Source organism: Bubalus bubalis, chromosome 22 (assembly GCF_019923935.1).
Source record: "Bubalus bubalis isolate 160015118507 breed Murrah chromosome 22, NDDB_SH_1, whole genome shotgun sequence".
Taxonomy (NCBI): Eukaryota; Metazoa; Chordata; class Mammalia; order Artiodactyla; family Bovidae; genus Bubalus; species Bubalus bubalis.
This window is the reverse complement of record NC_059178.1, coordinates 26,344,152-26,353,843: the sequence shown is the minus strand read 5'-3', so window position 1 is coordinate 26,353,843 and position 9,692 is coordinate 26,344,152.

The following is a 9,692-nucleotide window of genomic DNA, read 5'->3' as shown; positions in this document are numbered from 1 at the left end:
GAGACTTTGTTTGTATAAAGAATCTACTGTGATAGCTGTGGACCCATCACTTAATTATTGTCCGTATAATAATCTTATGTCATCAGACAATCCTTTTTTTTTCTTTTAGCCAGAGCGTGTGGCTTACAGGGGGCTTCCCAGGTGGCAGTGGCGGTAAAGAACCAGTCTGCCTATGCAGGAGGCATATAAGACTCAAGTTCGATCCCTGGGTTGGGAAGAGCCCCTGGAGGAGGGCATGGCAACCCACTCCAGTATTCTTGCCTGGAAAATCCCACAGACAGAGGAGCCTGGTGGGCTACAGTCAATAGGGTCGCAAAGAGTCAGACAGGGCTGAAGCAACTTAGCAGGCACACACACATGGCTTACAGGATCTCAGTTCCCCGACCAGAGTCTGAACAGCTTTCACAGCCATGGCAGTGAAAGCATCGAATCCTAACCATTGGTCCACCAGGGAACTCCCAGAAAATCCTTATTTTCAGACAAAGAGGTTAAGACTAGAAAAGTAAGGGATGGTAGTCCAAATCCACGTTAGCTGGCTTTTCACTCATTCATTTAAAAATATCAAGAGCTGATCTGTGCCAGGTGCTGGGCTGGGGACTCCAAAGTGTGCAAACAGAGGTGGACTCTTAAGTCACTTATGGCTTAGCTGCAGAGACAGATACCATTTAGACAGCTGCACAAAAAGATGTGCGATTACCCTGACGAGCTGTGAAGGACAGGGGGGGTCATTTGTGCCGCATCTGACGTGAACGTCGCAGCGTCTCTTCCTATGGGGATGGTCCTTGCAGAGGCTTGGCCGGCCCGGTGCTGGCTTCCAGGAGGGCAGCTGGGGGTGAGGCTGGATGGCTTGGTGGGAGGACAAAGGGACAACATCCTGCCCTTTGACCAATTTCTCTGGGGCCTCCTGCTCTTGCTTCCTCTGGTGATTTTCTTGTCATAATTGGAACAACAGGTCTGTCAACATATTTTTCTTGGAAAAAAAAATGTAGACAATCGTGAAACTGTGCTTGAGAGAGTGACAACTTGCTTTCTCTTCCAGCCCACACTTATGAATCTTGGTAGAAGTCCATGGAAACTTCGACATTGACAGTGACTTCTCCTTCCTATGAACCACAATCCTAAAATGGCAAGTTGGCTTGCTTATATATGGGTGAATGTCTATCTGTCCATCCATCCATCCACCCATCCATCTTTCTATCCTTTTACTAATTTTCTTAGGGGTTGTTCCCTCTTCCTGACACAATTGCCTCCTAAGGAAGTTTTTGTTGTTGGTTTAACTCTGTCAAATTTTATTTGCTTCTGAGACAAATCAAAGTGAACATGGAGAATGAAATGACTTTGTTTGGACAAAATGTGGAATCTTGAATGAGTGTTGTAATTTTTACTTTCACCGTTGTCATGATAAAGTCTGCAACAAACTCTTTTTTTTTTTTTTTTGTGATGTCTTTCTAGATACATTTCCTTGCAAATATGTGCATATACTTATTATTTTGTGAAAACAAATCATGCCCTTTAAACATTTCAGTGGTCCTTTTCCCTCTTAGCAATGTATCACTAACATTTTAAGTTCCAGTTAATAAAGCTCTTCAAAGTAATTTCAACGACTACATGGCATCCTGTTCATTGTAAGGATGAGCTACAGTTTATTGAACTTCTTTTTGTTGGGGACTGTTTGGAATTTCTTCATCCTCATGAACGTTGCTGCAAAGAACATTCTTTTTTTAAAAATTTAATTTATTTATTTGTCTCCCCAGGTCCTCGTTGTGGCACTCGGGATCTTCAATCTGCATTGCAGCATGTTCTTTCTTTTAGTTGAGGCATTCGAACTCTTAACTGCAGCATGTAGGGTCTAGTTCCCTCAGCAAGGATTGAGCCCAGGGCCCCTGCTTTTGGAGCCTGAGCCACGGGACCACCAGGGAAGTCCCTGAAATGAACATTCTTGCATGTTAAACTTTGTGCTGTTTTCTATAAATTTCTTTCTGATGTGTGTGTGCTCAGTTGCTTCAGTCGTGTCTGACTCTTTGTGACCCCATGGACTGTAGCCCGCCAGGCTCCTCTGTCCATGGGATTCTCCAGGCAAGAATACTGGAGTGGGTTGCCATTTCCTTCTCCAGAGGATCTTCCCCACCCAGGGATGGAACCAGCTTCTCTTATGCCTCCTGCATTGGCAGGTGGGTTCTTTACCACTAGTGCCACCTGGGAAGCCCTTCCTTCTGATAGATTTCTGTATTAAAATCTGATAGAATTGCTAGATTAAGGGCTTTTGATACATGCTGCCAAATTCTCATTTTTCATGAGTTTCTATCAATTTATATTCACTTCAGTGAAACATGAGATATTTGTTTTTTCACTGATTCCCTGCCATAGTAACAGTAAACAATGGCAGTAAGTATTTTTAACCATTGAAAACTTTTCCAAGTATTGTTATTATCATTTTACTTCTTTGGCTGCCCTGCGAGGCCTGCAGGACCTTCATTTCCTGACCAGGGATCGAATCCGTGCTCCCTTGCAGCAGAAGCTCAGAGTCTTAGCCACTGGACCACCAGGAAAGTCTCTCATACCCTTGTTTCTATCTAAAATATGGGTCACATCAGAAAATCTAATTCTTTTTGGCTCTGAGTAGAAGGGAAGAAATATGGGTATCGAAAGGAAGATTTTTATCTTCAAATTATTAAAAGTTTTCTGAATAGTTCAAAGGAGAAATAAAGATCACACAATGACATAATGAAAGCCTGCTTGACATTTTTCTTAAAATTTTAATGAGAGGTAATTTGATAACTAATTGCTGGTTAATACTTGTCTTGGGACCTTGAATTAGAAGTAATTTCACTGGTAAAATGATACCTAGAGGGAATAAAACAAAGCCATCTATTAAGCTTTCGTAAGACCTATTTCAGGAGTCTCCATTTATCTACTTACCTATCTTAAGTGCAGTAAGAAGGTATTGGATAATAAAGAATTTGTCTGGTCTTTGCTGGAGGTTCCTGGGGTAGCAATTTTTATTTACTTATTTATTTTATTTTATTTTTGGCTGCACTAGGTCTTCCTTGCTGCCCACAGGCTACTCTCTAGTTGCAGCGTGTGGGCTGCTCATTGCTACGTCTTCTCTTGTTTCAGAGCATGGGTTCTAGGCACATGGGCTTCAGTAGCTATGACACATGGGCTAGGTTGCCCGGCAGCATGTGGAATCTTCCCAGACCAGGGATTAAACCTGTGTCCCCTGCATTGGCAGCTGGATTCTTTTTTTTTTTAACTTTTTATTTTGTATTGGGGTATAGTCCATTAACAATGTTGTGATAGTTTGGAGTGAACAGTGAAGGGACTCAGCCATACATATACATGTATCCATTCTCTCCCAAATTCCCCTCCCACCCAGGGGCAGGCAGATTCTTAATCACCGGACCTTCTAGGGAAGTCCTGGGGTGGAGATTTTTAAGCCTTTGGAATTTCCCCCGGGAGAGAAATGACTCTTATTCAAGGAGGATCCCTCAGACCACACCCACATTTATGCTAATTAGATGAGTCAAGTGGGCCCCTTTAATAGCTTTAGGGTTGGGTCTGGCTGTTCTGGAAAGACCAACAATGTGATGAGAGGGGTGCAGCTTTGAGTCAAGTGATAGCAGCCTGACCTCTGGCAGAGGGGAGAATAGCTGGAGACTGAATTCAGTCACATGGTCAATGACTCAAGTGTTCATACCTACTGAATGAAACCCTAATAAGAACCAGTCAATCCTAAAAAAATCAACCCTGAATATTCACTGGAAGGACTGAGTCTGAAGCTGAAGCTCCAGTACTTTGGCCACCTGACAGAAAGAGCCAAGGCAGACAAGGGGGTGACAGAGGATAAAATTGTTGGATGGCATCACCGACTCGATGGACATGAGTTTGAGCAAACTCCGGGAGACAGTGAAGGACAGGGAAGCCTGGTGTGCTGTGGTCCATGGTGTTGCAAAGAATCAGACACGACTGAGCGACTGAACAACAACAGTAAGAATTCTAGACAAGTTCGGTCAGTTTCCCAGTTGGTGACCATATTGCAGTGCCAAGGGGGTCATGTGCCCTAATTGCACAGGGAGAGGATGTGGAAGTTTTATATTTGTGAACTTCCTAGACCTCACTCTAAAGATTTCTTTTTTTGTCTGGTCTTGAGTTCATCCTTTATAATAAAACACAGTCATAAATATAGCACTTTCCTCAGTCTTCTGAGTCTTTTTATTAAATTATCAAACTAGAAGGGAGGAGCAGGAAATTCCGAATTTTTAGCCAGTTGGACAGAAGTCTAGGAATGCCAGATCTTGTATTTCAAGTGAAGGGGTTCCCGTGGAGGTTTGCCCTCTGTACTTCACCAGGCTCCTCTGTTCATGGGATTTCCCAGGCAAGAACACTGGAGTGAGTTGCCATTTCCTTCTCCAGTGGATCTTCCCGACCCAGGGATCGAATAACCCGCATCTCCTGCATTGGCAAATGGGTTCTTTATTACTTTGAGCCACAGAGGAAGCCTGGGGAGTTGGGTAGTTATCGTCTAAACTGCATTGTGCAAGGATGTTTCGGTGGACGTTAAGTAGAGCTTCCTTTGAGGAGGTCGTTAGATATTTGTAAATGGCTCCAAGCTGAAACTAAAGAGACTCTTAGTGAAGGTGAAAGAGGAGAGTGAAAAAGTTGGCTTAAAACTCAACATTCAAAAAACCAAGTTCATGGTATCTGGTTCCATCACTTCATGGCAAATAGATGGAGAAAAAATGAAAACAGTGGCAGATTTTCTTTTCCTGGGCTGCAGAATCACTGCAGATGGTGACTGCAGCCATGAAATTGCTGCACACAGGCTTTCTCTAGTTGTGACAAGCAGAGGGGTGACTCTCTAGTTGTGGTGTGTGAGCTTCTCATTGCGGTGGCTTCTCTCCTTTTGGAGCATTGGCTCTAGGCATTCGGGCTTTAGTAGCTGTACCGGGTGGGCTCAATCGTTGTGACTCAAGGGCTTAGTTGCTCAGGGGCATGTGGAATCTTCCTGGAACCAGGGATAGAACACGTGGTCTCCTGCACTGATAGGCGGATTCTTATCCACTGTGCCACCAGGGAAGTCTGCCCAAACTTTTAACTCATTATATCAATGGAACATTGTTATTTTGGCAAAGGGTAATACAGCCAAAATAAAAATCTTGGTAAAAAATAACCTTAAAAGTTTCTTCTACAGAAACAATAGATTAGCAAGAAAAGTCCCTGCATACTGAGGCAAGGGTCTATGCTTGCACCATTGCCGCATCTGAGGGGATGAGCTGGAAAAACTAGAGTTTCAATGATAGCTGAGGATAGAGTTGACCATTGGTGAAAAGGGTCCCAGAGCCCTGCCTCCTGCCCTGGTGCTGTGTGTGTATCTGACAATGTGTGATGACATTATATTCCAGGGAGGTTAGGACTAGGTGAGTTTAGTTCAGTTGCTCAGTCGTGTCCAACTCTTTGCGACTCCATGAACCACAGCACACCAGGCCTCCCTGTCCATCACCAAATCCCGGAGTCTACCCAAACCCATGTCCATTGAGTCAGTGATGCCATCCAGCCATCTCATCCTCTGTCGTCCCCTTCTTCTCCTGCTCCCAATCCCTCCCAGCATCAGGGTCTTTTCCAATGAGTCAACTCTTTGCATCAGGTGGCCAAAGTATTGGAGTTTCAGCTTCAGCATCAGTCCTTCCAATGAATATTCAGGACTGATTTCTTTTAGGATGGACTGGTTGGATCTCCTTGCAGTCCAAGGGACTCTCAAGAGTCTTCTCCAACACCACAGTTCAAAAGCATCAGTTCTTTGGTGCTCAGCTTTCTTTATAGTCCAACTCGCACATCTACACATAACCACTGGAAAAACCATAGCCTTGACTAGATGGACCTTTGTTGGCAAAGTAATGTCTCTGGTTTTCAACATGCTGTCTAGGTTGGTCATATCTTTCCTTCCAAGGAGTAAGCTTCTTTTAATTTCATGGCTGCAATCACCATCTGCAGTGATTTTGGAGCCCAGAAAATTAAAGTCAGCCACTGTTTCCCCATCATTGGCCATGAAGTGATGGGACTCGATGCCATGATCTTAGTTTTCTAAGTATGGGTATGGGGAGGGAGGTGGGAGGGGGGTTCAGAATGGGGAACACATGTACACCCGTGGTGGATTCATATTGATGTATGGCAAAACCAATACAATATTGTAAAGTAATTAGCCTCCAATTAAAATAAATAAATTTATATTAAAAAAAAGAAATGTAAAAAAAAAAAAAGAAACTCAGGTCTGTGCAGAGAATGTAAGACTCTCAGGACATCACCTCTCACATCACTGGTCAAGCACTGGAGCCCTTGTGGTTGATGGGGCTGGCAGCTGCTCACACAGCATCCTGAAAGCAGGGGCTCAGGGTCCAAAATAAGACCCTCACCCACATCTCTCCCGTATGTGAAAAGATATCTGCGGTGGAGTCATTATAAACACAGGAGCTCTAACGAGAAATGAATAACTGAGCAAAGTCATGAAACACAGAGGGATGTTACACACGTGTGCAGAAGTAAGAGGTGCTGTTCCCAGGTGTCCCCAGGAAGTGTAGAAAAACAATTTGAAATGCACCCAAAAAAAGACAGCCTAGGTAGAAAGAAGACAGTAATTGTCAAAAAGTCATTGTGAATTTTCCATTAGTGTAAAAAATTTTGAAACAAAATGAAATTGAGGAAGTTTCAACTAAGTGGAAAGATACCCTGCATTCATGGATCAGGAAATTAATATTGTCAAAATGTCCATACTATCTAAAGCCATCCATAGAGTCAATGTAATCTCTATCAATATTCCAATGGCATTTTTCCAAGGAATAGAAAATAAGCAATGCTAAAATTCACATGGAACCACAGAAGACCCTGAATGGACAAAGCACTCTCAAGAAAGAAGAATAAAGCTAGAGGCATCACACTTCCTAATTTCAAACTATACTACAAATCAACTACTGTATTTACAGTCAGCTAATATTTGACAATGGAGACAAAGATGCTCAGTGAGGAAAGAATCATCTCTTCAATAAATGGTGTTGGGAAAACTGGAGAGTCACACACAGAAGAATGAAGCTAGACCCACAAAAAATAACTCAAAATGGAGTAAAGGTCTGATTATAAGACCTAAAACTGTAAACTCCTAAAAGGAAACTGAACTGAACGGAACTTGCCTTCCAGTGACAGCCTTATGTACGAAGTGTCTGTTGTGTGCACCTCCAGGGAATGGCCATCACATCCTATTGCTCTAGTGCATGTAAACCACACAGACAGCTTTATTCAGAGTGGTCTGTCCCTACACCATGCATTGAGTTGGCCCAGTAGCTCCTTGTTTTAACAGGCTAGTGTTGCATCATGAGATTGCAAGCCATTTCAAAAGCATTAGACCTAGCTGACAATTACCTTAAATCGCAATGCAGGAGATACCGGTTTGACCCCTGGGTTGGGAAGATCCCCTGGAGGAGGAAAATGGCAGCCCACTCTAGTATTCCCGCCTGGAGAATTCCGGGGACAGAGGAGCGTGGCAGGCTACAGTCCATGGAGGGCTCCAAGAGTTGGATAGGACTTAGCAACTTAACAACAAAATACAGCCTTGTACTCACTTATGTTCAGCATGTTTATTAAGGTTATCACTTTTTTACCTGGTTTTATTGTATTTATGTGCCTCCTTTTATTTTTTAAAGTCATTTAGTTATTTATTTGTCTACACCAGGTCTTAGTTGCAGCATGCTGGATCTTTTTAGTTGCCACGCGTGAACTCTTCTTTGGGCATGTGGGATCTAACCAGGGATTGAAGCCAGGCCCCCTGCAGCTGGAGTGCAGTGTCTTAGCCACTTTACTTCCAGGAAAGTCCCTTCCTTTCTTTTCAAGGTGCTTCCTAACAAGATATTAATTCTATGCAGAAATCCTTTGAGGGAGACCAGACTTTTATACCAATTTAAAGATGAAAAGCAATAGCAAAATGGAAGCTGAGGGTATATGTATAAAACAGATAGAGATGTTGCCTGTGCTTGCAAGCAGGAGTTCAGTTTAGTTCAGTTCAGTCACTCAGTAGTGTCCGACTCTTTCAGTTCAGTTCAGTTCAGTTGTTCAGTCGTGTCCAACTCTTTGTGACCCCATGAGTCGCAGCACCCCAGGCCTCCCTGTCCATCACCAACTCCTGGAGTTCACTGAGACTCACGTCCATTGAGTCAGTGATGCCATCCAGCCATCTCATCCTCTATTGTCCCCTACTCCTCCTGCTCCCAATCCCTCCCAGCATCAGAGTCTTTTCCAATGAGTCAGCTCTTCGCATGAGGTGGCCAAAGTACTGGAGTTTCAGCTTTAGCATCATTCCTTCCAAAGAACACCCAAGACTGATCTCCTTTAGGATGGACTAGTTGGATCTCCTTGCAGTCCAAGGGACTCTCAAGAGTCTTCTCCAACACCACAGTTCAAAAGCATCAATTCTTCGGCGCTCAGCCTTCTTCACAGTCCAACTCTCACATCCATAAATGACCACTGGAAAAACCATAGCCTTGGCTAAATGGATCTTTGTTGGCAAAGTAATATCTCCACTTTTCAATATAGTATCTAGGTTGGTCATAACTTTCTTTCCAAGGAGTAAGCTTCTTTTAATTTCATGGCTGCAATCACCATCTGCAGTGATTTTGGATCCCCCAAAAATAAAGTCAGCCACTGTTTCCACTGTTTCCCTATCTATTTCCCATGAAGTGACAGATCCAGGTGCCATGATCTTCTTTTTCTGAATGTTGAGCTTTAAGCCAACTTTTCACTCTCCTCTTTCACTTTCATCAAGAAGCTCTTTAGTTCCTCTTCACTTTCTGCCATAAGGGTGGTGTCATCTGCATATCTGAGGTTATTGATATTTCTCTCAGCAGTCCTTATTCCAGCTTGTGCTTCTTCCAGCCCAGTGTTTCTCATGATGTGCTCTGCATAGAAGTTAAATAATACAAACCAAATTAGAGTGTTTCCCACCTGCCCCCATGTTTTCCCATAATTTTTCATTGATTTCTCTCTTACTTCCTCCCATGTAGAATGAATTGCTAGGCTGCCCCTGTCAGCTTTCTCGAATTTAGAGGCCAGGCATGCCAGGGAACGTGGAAGATGTCAGGTTGTTAGTTATTATTGTAATAACTGTTTGGTTAAATAAAAGCTCTATGAATTTGTATATTGAAAAATTTTAGATGGTGCCTATTTATTTTAGCTTTGTTTCTTTTGCAATAAAAACTTGCTATTTAATTATTAATTTGGTTGTTATTTCTGGAAATTCTTGGCTATAAATAAATGTTTTCAAAACCTTATCCACAAATGTCTAAGGGATTTTTTTATGGTGGTAGAGCTGTTATATATTAAATTGTTGACTCTGTAAGTAGTGTTTAACCGTGAATAAATACTATCAATGTAAATTAAATTTACATGATCGTTTCTTTGTGATTTTGGAAGAAACAGGAACAAAGAATCCAATTTAGACCAAACTTGCAATGTCTCCTTGTGATGTGGTGGCCAGAAGTCACTATTAGAAATTGTGCTGGTTAGTTTTATACGTCAACTTGGCTAGGCTATGGCAGCTAGTTATCCAAACACTAAGTCTCATTGTAAAGGTATTTTGTAAATGTGATTAACATATCCAATTAAAAAAAATCTGATTATTTTGTTTTATTTTGGGGGGCCATGTGGCATGT